The sequence below is a fragment of the Oncorhynchus tshawytscha genome, linkage group LG14, assembly GCF_018296145.1.
Source record: "Oncorhynchus tshawytscha isolate Ot180627B linkage group LG14, Otsh_v2.0, whole genome shotgun sequence".
Taxonomy (NCBI): domain Eukaryota; kingdom Metazoa; phylum Chordata; class Actinopteri; order Salmoniformes; family Salmonidae; genus Oncorhynchus; species Oncorhynchus tshawytscha.
The window spans coordinates 14,567,657-14,579,883 of NC_056442.1; positions in this window are offsets into that span (position 1 = coordinate 14,567,657).

The window sequence follows — 12,227 nt, forward strand, 5'->3', positions numbered from 1 at the left end:
AGTGGAGAAGGTGGAAAGCTTTAAGTTCCTCGGCCTACACATCACTGACAAACTGAACTTGTCCACCCACACAGACATTGTGGTGAAAAAGGCGCAACAGTGCCAATTCAACCTCAGGAGGCTGAAGAAATGTGTCTTGGCACCTAAAGCCCTCACACACTTTTACAGATGCACAATTGAGAGCATCCTGTCGTGCTGAATCACCACCTGGTACGGCAACTGCACCATCCGCAACCACCTGCACCCGATGTCACAGGAATGCCAAAAAGATCATCAAGGACAACAACCACCCGAGCCACTGCCTGTTCACCCCGCTATCATCCAGAAGGCGAGGTCAGTTCAGGTGCATCAAAGCTGGGACCGAAAGACTGGAAAAACAGCTTCTATCCCAAGGCCATCAGACTGTTAAATCATTATCATTATCACCTTAGAGGCTGCTGCCTTTATACATAGACTTGAAATGACTCGCCACTTAAATGAATGGAACACTAGTCACTTTAATAATGTGTACATATTTTGCATCACTCATCCCATATGTATATACTGTATTCTATTCTATTCAACTGTATCTTGGTCTATGCCGCTCTGACATTGCTCGTCCATATATTTATTTATTCTTAATTCCAGTCCTTTACTTAGATTTCTGTGTATTGTGTGTATTGTTGTGAAATTGTTAGATATCACTGCACTGTTGGAGCTAGAAACACAAGCATTTCGTTACACCAGCAATAACATCTGCTAAACATGTGTACATGACCAAAACAATTTGATTGATTTGATTTGAGACAGGGATACTTGATTCTGTTCTGTCTGAAGATGTCACTATTGTACAGACTACTGGGGGGGCTACATATATTCAATAAAAAGTATCTGACACAACCTGACCTACGACATGTGGGCGAGTTTTAAAGTGGAACATAACAAATGAAGAGCTCCACTCTTTCCATAAAAGAGAGTTGGCATATTATATTGTGTCATGTATGATTGTCATTGAAATGGGAGACAGATTGCATATAGGCCTACGGAAGCCGAGGAGAGACGAGATATTTTGTCACCACCCGCGAGAATGGCGACTGGAGAATGTCAGGAGTGATATAAATTCGGAATGTACTACATATGCCAACCTAACCCTTTCTGCAAGGTATTTCAAAACTATGTATTTTACTCTGCGTAAACCATCCTGGATTCTCCAAATGATCCCTGAAGAAAGCATGCAGAACAGAAGCAAGTTTTTAACCCTGGTCTGAAATTATGAGCAAATCAGTATACAGTTGAACTGAAATGCATTACGTTAAGTTTTCCCCAACAAAACGAGAAGTGGATTCCTCCCCGTCAGTACTGGAGATTCTGGACACTGCTGGGACAGATCAGTTTGCTTCTATGAGAAACCTTTACATCAAGAATGGCCAGGGCTTCATACTAGTCTACAGTCTGGCCAAGACATCAAGCCAATGAGAGATCAGATCATCAGAGTTAAAATGTGATTTCTGAGTTTGATATTAATTCCCTGACTGTGTCACTAGATTGAAAGTTAATTTGGAACATGATTAGAGTCATGGCGGCCCTATTGAAATCAATGAATATAGGCTATATTCTAGTAAATTCTAATAGTCTAGTAATTACTCTAGTTTATTCCACTACTAATTACTAAATAGAATGTGTGTGTGCACGTGTGCGCGTGTGTGTGTGTGTGTGTGTGTGTGTGTGTGTGTGTGTGTGTGTGTGTGTGTGTGTGTGTGTGTGTGTGTGTGTGTGTGTGTGTGTGTGTGTGTGTGTATAGTGGGGCAAAAAAGTATTTAGTCAGCCACCAATTGTGCAAGTTCTCCCACTTAAAAAGATGAGAGAGTCCTGTAATTTTCATCATAGGTACACTTCAACTATGACAGACAAAATGAGACAAAAAAAATCCAGAAAATCACATTGTAGGATTTTTAATACATTTATTTGCAAATTATGGTGGAAAATAAGTATTTGGTCATACTTTTTTGCCCCACTGTATATCTTACCACTAGTATATTACCATGAGTATTTATATGTTCCTGCTACCAGTCACTTGTCAGCCCTCTTTACATGTATATCCATCTATCCCTGTATATAAACACAGCAAAAAAAGAAACATCCTCTCACTGTCAACTACGTTGATTTTCAGCAAACTTAACATATGTAAATATTTGTATGAACATAACAAGATTCAACAACTGAGACATAAACTGAACAAGTTCCACAGACATGTGACTAACAGAAATGTAATCAAGTGTCCCTGAACAAAGGGGGGTCAAAATCAAAAGTAACAGTCAGTATCTGGTGCGGCCACCACCTGCATTAAGCATGTTACCCCACTTTTCCACCAAGGCACCTGCAAGTTCCCGGACATTTCTGGGGGGAACGGCCCTAGCCCTCACCCTCCGATTCAACAGGCCCCAGATGTGCTCAATGGGATTGAGATCCGGGCTCTTTGCTGGCCATGGCAGAACACTGACATTCCGGTCTTGCAGGAAATCATGCACAGAACGAGCAGTATGGCTGGTGGCATTGTCATGAGGGAGGGTCATTTCAGGATGAGCCTGCAGGAAGGGTACCACATGAGGGAGGAGGATGTTTTCGCTGTAATGCACAGCGTTGAGATTGCCTGCAATGACAACAAGCTCAGTCCGATGATGCTGTGACACACCACCCAGACCATGACGGACCCTCCACCTCCAAATCAATCCCGCTCCAGAGTACAGGCCTCGGTGTAACGCTCATTCCTTCGAAGATAAACGCAAATCCGACCATCACCCCTGGTGAGACAAAACCACGACTCGTCAGCGGTCCAGCGACGGTGGGTTTGTGCCCATAGGTGACGTTGTTGCCGGTGATGTCTGGTGAGGACCTGCCTTACAACAGGCCTACAAGCCCTCAGTCCAGCCTCTCTCAGCCTATTGTGGACAGTCTGCGCACTGATGGAGGGATTATGCATTCCTGTACCTGTCCAGCAGGTGTGATGTTCGGATGTACTGATCCTGTGCAGATGTTGTTAAACATGGTCTGCCACTCCGAGGACTATCAGCTGTCCATCCTGTCTCCCTGTAGCGCTGTCTTAGGCGTCTCACAGTACGGACATTGCAATTTATTTCCCTGGCCACATCTGCAGTCCTCATGCCCTCCTTGCAGCATGCCTAAGGCATGTACACGCAGATGAGCAGGGACCCTGGGCATCTTTCTTTTGGTGTTTTTCAGAGTCAGTAGAAAGGCCTCTATAGTGTCCTAAGTTTTCAGAACTGTGACCTTAATTGCCTACAGTCTGTAGGCTGTTACACGGATCCCAAACCGTCTGCTCCCCCTACACCAAACGTGATCACGACACGCAGGTTAAAATATCAAAACAAACTCTGAACCAATTACATTAATTTGGGGACAGGTCGAAAAGCATTAAACATGTATGGCAATTTAGCTAGTTAGCTTGCACTTGCTAGCTAATTTGTCCTATTTTGCTAGCTTGCTGTTGCTAGCTAATTTGTCTTGGGATATAAACATTGAGTTGTTATTTTACCTGAAATGTACAAGGTCTTTTACTCTGACAATTAATCCACACATAAAACGGCCAACCGAATCGTTTCTAGTCATCTCTCCTCCTTCCAGGCTTTTTCATATTTGGACTTTTATCGTGATTGGCATCTACACTTTACAACAACAACCGGCAAAACCTTTCAATCACCCATGTGGGTATAACCAATGAGGAGATGGCACGTGGGTACCTGCTTCTATAAACCAACGAGGAGATGGGAGAGGCAGGACTTGCAGCGCGATCTGCGTCAGAAATAGGAATTACTTATATTTTAGCCCTTGAAGTCGCAGACGCTCGTTGGCGCGTGCGAGCAGTGTGGATGCAATAATTGAATAACATGGATTTCTACATTTATTTTGCAACGCTCGCTCACGCGGCGTGTCTGGTTTGGTCAGCATGTTAGAATCACCTTTGGCAGCGATTACACCTGTGAGTCTTTTGTAGGGATGCATGATATATCGGTGAACATCAGCCGATCAGAATCGGCTGATATTAGCTAAAAATGCCAACATCAGTATCGGCCGATGTCTAGTTTAATGCCGATGTGCAAAACCGATGTCAAAGCTGACGTGCATACCTATATAACGTAGGTACATGACGTAATAACGCAATATAAAATTTTGCGCTACACGTGCAACACAGCATTCCTAACCTAGCCCACAATGTCTGCTGTGTGGATTGAGCAGTCAACAAGTCGAGCAGTCATTTGAAAGAGTAAGAACATTTCAGCAAGACAACTCAAAAGGCGAAATCCATTAAAGCCACGATAATGGAATTCATTGCCCTTGATCAACCGTTCGTTCTCTGTCGTGGGTGATGTTGGCTTTCGCTGACTGGTCGAGCACAGGTACACACTACCAAGTGCGCTATTTTTCAGATGTTGCACTACCGGATTTACACAGTAATAGCGCCACTGTTATTAGCTTCACGACATACATACCATGGAACGCCGTTTGGGTCTTTGCGTGTCAAAAAAGACACAGTAGCACTGTCAAAGATATACAAAAAAGTCTGCAAACACCGGCCACGAACGATGTGTTTACAATAACTCATTGGTAATAAAGCATAATTTGTTCGACCGCAACTTCTGGGGTAGCTATCTTTAGCTTGATAACTAGCTAGCACCAATACAACCAGCCTCAAAACAATGACCAGTAGAAACTGCAGTCATTTTCATTATTCTTAGCAATGATTTAGGAATCCTTGTGAGTAAGTATTTTTGTATGCCTATTGAAATTGAACTTCAGTTCATGAAAATAAATAGCTAGCCAGCTACTTAACCCTGTTGCTCAAAGCTAACATTATAGCTTCATCTGGCTAGTGCGGCTCCACCGGACCAGGGTTACGTGTTGTGGAGGGAGCAACAATAAGGATTAGGCACAATAGTGGAATTTGCGGTTTGTTATTTTAGATGAATATAGCTACTGAAACAGATTGTTGTTTTTGTTCTGTTTTTAGGGAAGAACATTGTTTGCATCCATGAGCTAGCTAGCTTTATTTTATGACCAGCACTGTAGGTGTGCGAGACAACTTTACCAGCATCATAGCATACGTATGGATGAATAATTGTGACATTTGAAATACGACTGATTGTGTAATAACTACATCAAAAATGAATGAACGCATTAAATAATGTGACGTGCAGTCATATTCATGTCCTGATTGGTCAACAAGCTTATTTGACCCGTCAAACAGTGTTATTTGACACGCAAAGACCCAAACGGTGTTCCATAGCAAAGACCCAAATGGCGTTCCATAGAAATCCTGGTTGAGAATGAAACCACTGAACAAATGAACAACAAAATAGCACATCAAGTAAGTGAAAGAAACAGGTTTTGATTATGTTTTACTGGTAATGGGGACATACGTAAATGCCAACAAAGTAACTTTTTGGTCAGTGTGGAGTGTGTTTAACCTGTATTTAACTAGGCAAGTCAGTTAAGAACAAAATATTATTTACAATGACGGCCTACCCCGGCCAAACCTGGACGACGCTGGCAAGGAAAATGTCAGATATTGGTATCGGCCAAAAATGTCATATTGGTGCTTCACTAGTCTTTTTGAGTAAGTCTCTAAGAGCTTTGCACACCTGGATTGTACAATATTTGCCCATGTATACTTTAATTCTTCAATCTCTGTCAAGTTGGTTGTTGATCATTGCTAGACAGCCATTTATAAATCTAGCCATAGATTTCAAGTCGATTTAAGTCAACTCTAGCTAGGCCACTCAGGAACATTCAATGTCGTCTTCGTAAGCAACTCCAGTGTATATTTGGACGTGTTTTAGGTTATTGTCTTACTGGAAGGTGAATTTGTCTCGCAGTGTCTGTTGGAAAGCAGACTGAACCAGGTTTTCCTCTAGGATTTTTTTTATCCCCCAAAAAACTGTCTAGTTCTTGCCGATGGCGAGCATATCCATAACATGATGCAGCCACCACGATGCTTGAAAAAGTGGTACTCAGTGATGTGTTGGATTTACCACAAACATAACTAAAGTTAATTTCTTTGCCACATTTTTTTGCAGTAGTACTTTAGTGCCTTATTGCAAACAGGATGCATGTTTTGGAATATTTTTATTCTGTACAATCTGTCATTTAGGTTAGTATAGTGGAGGAACTACAATGTTGTTGATCCATCCTCAGTTTTCTCCTATCACAGCCATTAAACTCTGTAACTGTTTTAAAAGAACCATTGGCCTCTTGGTGAAATCTCTGAGCGGTTTCCTTCCTCTCCGGAAACTGAGGTAAGAAGGACGCCTGTATCTTTGTAGTGACTGGGTGTATTGATACACCATCCAAAGTATGATTAATAACTTCATCATGCACAAAGGAATATTCAGTGTCTGATTTTATTTTATTTTTACCCATCTACCAATGCAAAAACTCTGTTCTTTGTGGTTGAATCTGTGTTTGAAATTCTGTACTTGACTGAGGGACCTTACAAATATCTGTATGTGTGGGGTACAGAGATGGGGTAATAATTCCAAAATATGTTAGCACTATTATTGCTAATGAGTCCATGCAGCTTATTATGTGACCTGTTAAGCGCATTTTTACCTGGACTTTTTACCTGAACTTATTTAGGCTTGACAAAACAAAGTTGTTTTTTTTCTGTATTCATTTGTAAATATTTCTAAAAACAAAATTCAGTTTTGACATTTTGGGGTATTGTGTGGATAGTTGGTGACACACAATCTCAATTGAATCCATTTTAAATTCTGTCCGTAACAACACAATTTGGAAAAAGTCAAGGGGTGTGAATACTTTCTGAAGTCACTGTGCTGAGAATTTTAGTGGGTATTGAGGTAATGAAGTAAAAAAATATATATATATATAATACTTGTTTTGCTTACCCACAAACTGCAGTTACTTGTTTTGAGTTGATTTGGCTCACCTAGAAAATGCATCAAGATAATTGGTCTTGTTTTAAGATATTCTGACTTGTTTCAATACTTTTCTTTATGTTAAAGTAAGCAAAAATAATGTACATTTTTTTTAGACATCAAGTCATTGCATTCTTATGTTATGAGATGCCGTATCTAGGTAAGATCAACATTTATGCAATGTACATGTAGTGTACAGGGCCATAGATACTCTATACGGCAAACTTTTGACACCAGACATATTTGCCCCCTAAGTGGTGGTTTTCTGGCGATGGTGACTGGCTGGTCTCAGATTAACGTGATTGTGGTGATTGGCTGATGGTTTATGTTTGTGTGTGTGTGGCCTCTCCCTCCTTAGGCATACTGGTGGTCGTGTGCAGCCCTCCTGGGCCAGGTCCTTCAGGATTCCTTTAAAGAGGACTTCTCTGTGGAGCTGTTCAGAGTCCCAGAGGTGCTAGGTAAAATGCCAGGAAACACTCATACCCATGTGTTCCCTACCATTTTCATTTAAAAAACATCAGGAAATGACTGGCATCTAGTTAACAGATTGGAACTGAATCCTATGGGGATTGGGGTGTTTCTTGTGTTTCTACTCAGCAATAGACAGTGCATTCGGGAAAGTATTCAGATACCTTGACTAGTTGCACATTTTGTTATGTTACAGCTTTATTCTGAAATTGATTAGAATAATCTACACACAATACCCATAATGACAAAGCGAAAAAACTGAAATAACTTATTACATAAATATTCTGACCCTTTGCTATGAGACTCTTAATTGGGCTCAGGTGCATCCTGTTTCCATTTGATCATCCTTCAGATGTTTCTCCAACTTGATTGGAGTCCACCTGTGGTAAATTCAATTGATTGGACATGACTTGGGGAAGGGTACCAAAAAGCTCCTGTCTAAGGTCCCACAGTTGACAGTGCATGTCAGAGCAAGAACCAAGCCATGAGGTTGACAGAATAGTCCGTAAAGCTCTGAGACAGGATTGTGTCGAGGCACAGATCTGGGGAAGGTTACCAAAAAATGTCTGCAGTATTGAAGGTCCCCAAGAACACAGTGGCCTCCATCATTCTTAAATGGAAGAAGTTTGGAACCACCAAGACTTCCTATAGCTGGCCGCCTGGCTAAACTGAGCAATTGGGGGCCTTGGTCAGGGAGGCTGACAGAGCTCCAGAGTTCAAAAATCAAATCACATTTTGTCACATACACATGTTTAGCAGATGCTGTTGCAGGTGTAGGGAAATGCTTGTAATTCTTCTGTGGAGATGGGAGAACCTTCCAGAAGGACAAAGATCTCTGCAGTGCTCCACTAATCAGGCCTTTATGTTAGAGTGGCCAGAAGCCACTCCTTAGTAAAAGGCACATGACAGCCCGCTTGGAGTTTGCCAAAATGCACCTAAAGGACTCTCAGACCATGATAAACAAGATTCTCTGGTCTGATTAAACCAAAATTGAAACCAAGACTGAATGCATCATGTTGTGGCAATGTTTTTCAGCGGCAGGGACTGGGAGACTAGTCAGGATAGAGAGAAAGATGACCGGAGCAAAGTGCAAAGATCCTTGATAAAAACCTGCTCCAGAGATCTTAGGACCTCAGACTGGGGTGAAGGTTCACCTTCCAACAGGACAGTAACCCGAAGCACACAGCCTTGACAATGCAAGAGTGGCTTCGGGACAAGTGGCTTCGGGACGAATTGAGGCGGTTCTGAGGGCAAAAGGGGGTGCAACTCAATATTAGGAGGGTGTTCCTAATGTTTTGTGTACACAGTGTATATAATACATATAATGTATGTAATCTCTCTCCGCAGTAACTTCAGGAGCATTCTGCTGTGATGTGGTGCTGAATCCTCAGATGCCTGGAAACCTTCAGAGGTCAGTGTGTGTGTATATTCTGGTGTGTGTGTAAATATGTGTGTTAATCTCTGGTCTGTGCATACGCTTGTTATTTTCTGTTGTGTTCGTGTGCATACAGGGGACTCCGAAATGATTGACACCCTTGATAAAGAGCAATAATAAAAAATAATTTAAAAAAAGGGAAGTTCAGTTACGAACAAATTCTTATTTACAATGATGGCCAAACCCAGACCACCCTGCGCCAATATATGTTTGAGTAAAGTGATCCTTTAAAAAGTGAAATATCCCTTTTAAGATTCCCTCTCAGTATCTATTCATACTTAATTATTGAACTGCCGATTTAATCCTATTGGCTCTCCCTCTCCGCAGGTCGAGGTGCCCACAGGATCAGCCAATGAAGCCGTTTCAGATACATTGACTCCGCCCTCTGCCCCTGAACAGTCTCCTCCTCCTACCGCACAACAAGGATCATGACTATAACCTTGTCATTATATATGTATTTGTAATATTTGTGAAATAAATGTGTACAAAATGTATAAGGTATGGAAATCATCCCCTCTCCACTGTATACTAAATGTTTTCTGAAAATTAAGCGGGTTATTGGTTTATGACAGTGTAGCTCATGTGGTGTAGAATGAAGTTGCTGATCTTGGGTCAGTTTTGCATTTCCCCCACTAATGATTGGGGTAGGTGATCCTAGATCTGTACATAATAGCTGATATGGAATCAAAGTCTTGTTGTGCAGAACGTAACTGGTTTGCACCCAGTGAGGGACAGAACCTACTCGGTTGCCACAGCACAGCCCAGTTTACTGTTCCTTAATCTTTCATGCTTGCCGGGGATTTGAAACCCAAGTCAAATGAATTGGTGACCTGTAGTGTGCGATATAGCCATCTGTCTTCTGTGTGGAATGAAAGCTGTGGTCCGTGCCATGCTCGAGCATGTTAAAGCTTTACACTAACACACCCATCTGTGGCCTTTAACTGCTCAGCTGACGGTATGTGTGCAAAGTGTGTGTATTGAGTGGTCAGCAGTTTGCTAACACACAAAGACGGGTTTGTGCTGCTCGACCGTCAGGGGCAGAGCGGCTGTTGTGTCTGTTGCTTTGGGACAGGTGTGTGTGTGTGTGTGTGTGTGTGTGTGTGTGTGTGTGTGTGTGTTGTGTGTGTGTGTGTGTGTGTGTGTGTGTGTGTGTGTGTGTGTGTGTGTGTGTGTGTGTGTGTGTGTGTGTGTGTGAGAAAGTGGGCATGAGCTGTCACAGATTACCGGATCAGAGTAGTTGACATGTTTTTTGTCCCAAATGGCTCCCTATTTAGTCCACTACTTTTGGCCAGGGTACATTGGGCTCTGGTCAAAAGTAGTGCACTATATGGGGAATAGGGTTCCGTTTGAGATGAAGAAAAAGTGTGATCATATACAGTAACTGTAGACAAACAGTACATGTCAACAGTTACAGTATATTCCTCAAACTGAAACTGTGATATAGTATAAATATAACAATGTATGCATATGTGATGCTGCATAATTCATATTGATCTACGATGTCTAGAGTCTCAACAATAGTGATGGGATATTTAATATGCACAGTTCCGTGAAGCAGATCGAGAGGTTGCCCATTGCACAGCTGTCGTCCCCGCTCAAACCCCGACACCCAGCGACAGTATGGGAGACACACCCATGGACAAATTACAGTCCCCCCACCTCTCACCAATTGAGATGTTTGAATTGGTGCCTGGAATTCCATGGATATTATCCAGAGAAATGCAATCAAAATGTAGCGTAAATGTTTTTGTCCACAAAAAGTAGATTCTTCCTGGGCTATGTAATCTAATATCAATTCAATATTTGAATCAACTAACGATGGGATAGGCCTATATTCCTTTGTAAAATATAGCTTAGACTGTTTTCTAAATATGATTTTGTATAGGTCTATAGTCATTAAAAAGAAGCATTGACAATAGATTATTCCACACCCAAACAAAGCTAAAAACTGAAATCCCTAAGCGTTGCGTGGGTAAAATCACTGGGGACGCCCCCCCCCCCAAAAAAGCCATATCACAGCCTATGTGTTATGATAATTGCGTATTTTGCTCTTTAACCTGTTAATTCATATGTCTTGCGACCGTGATATATAGGCCTGAAGGCCGAGACAACAAGAAAACGGTGGCAAAATAAATTCAACCACACCTTTTTTTTGTTTTTAACACAAAACCAGATAGCAACCTCTGTCCAGCATATTGCATGTAGCAACACACAATTACACGACCTACAGCATGGTCAAGCAAGGTAACGTTTCCAACATTTTCGGATCACTAAACAACTATTGATTTAGAACCACAGATTTACCACAAGTTGCAAAGAAAACAAGAGCTGCCTCCACTATTCCACAACCATTTCAACATCATCAATTCACCTCTGCTTAGTCGAATACAGTGACAACTTAAAGATACCAAAAACAATTTAGTCCAATCGATGTAAGCCAAATATGTGGCTGTCCATGGTTCTGATTTCTTTCTGTGCGTTCATGCAAGTAGATTTTTTTTGACTTACCCTACTAGAGAAATTACCATCCTCTCTTTCATGTTGACGAAATGGCCTATCACTCTGTCATACAGTACATGCTTTTATTTTGTATTCTTGTCTACCTGGCTAAAATGCTTGCTCGATAGCCTAACTTCCATTCATGGGCAACATTAACTAGTTTAACATTAGCCTTCTACATCTAGCTGCATATTGAACTTCCATCCTGTCAGGCCAGGGGCACAAAAATGCATGAATGAATGGTTGGATCATAATCGCCATTATAATCATTGGCCAGGACGAATAATTATGTAAAACCACAAGTCCAAATCCCTATCTCCATCCATGGCTTTTTTATGTCATTTAAGCATGCTCTCAATAGGATTTGATAGGAGTGATAACAAAATCCAAACTGGCTTCCCTTTTCCACTTTTTTTTGTTGGTGTGCCACACAGTCGATCTCGTTCAGTTTAGCTCAACGCTGATTGGCACATTTTGTATGCTTTTTTATCAAGGGAGGCCAGATGCTTTCTGGCTTCCCTTTGCCTTCAATCCTACGGGCGACAACAATGTCATACTCGTTTGGACCAGACAGCATCATGTAGCTGGCCTACACATAGAGAAACAGAGGGACGCTGTTTCGTTCGTTCGGAAGTTTTCTCCTGTGAGACATTCAGCCTCTTGCAAATTGAAGGACAATTATGAATCACAGAGAGACGATAGATACAAACTAATTGTATGCATTTTATTCGTTTAAAAAAATTCCCTTGGCATCCATGAATACACGCCAATGCCCTAAGGGACTGCGGAAATACTTTGAAGGACGTTATAATGAAATAATTAGCAAGGGCCAATTTCAACTAATTATAAGGGTACCATTGTGCGCCGTTTCTTCCCTCTATCTGAATGCATTGTCC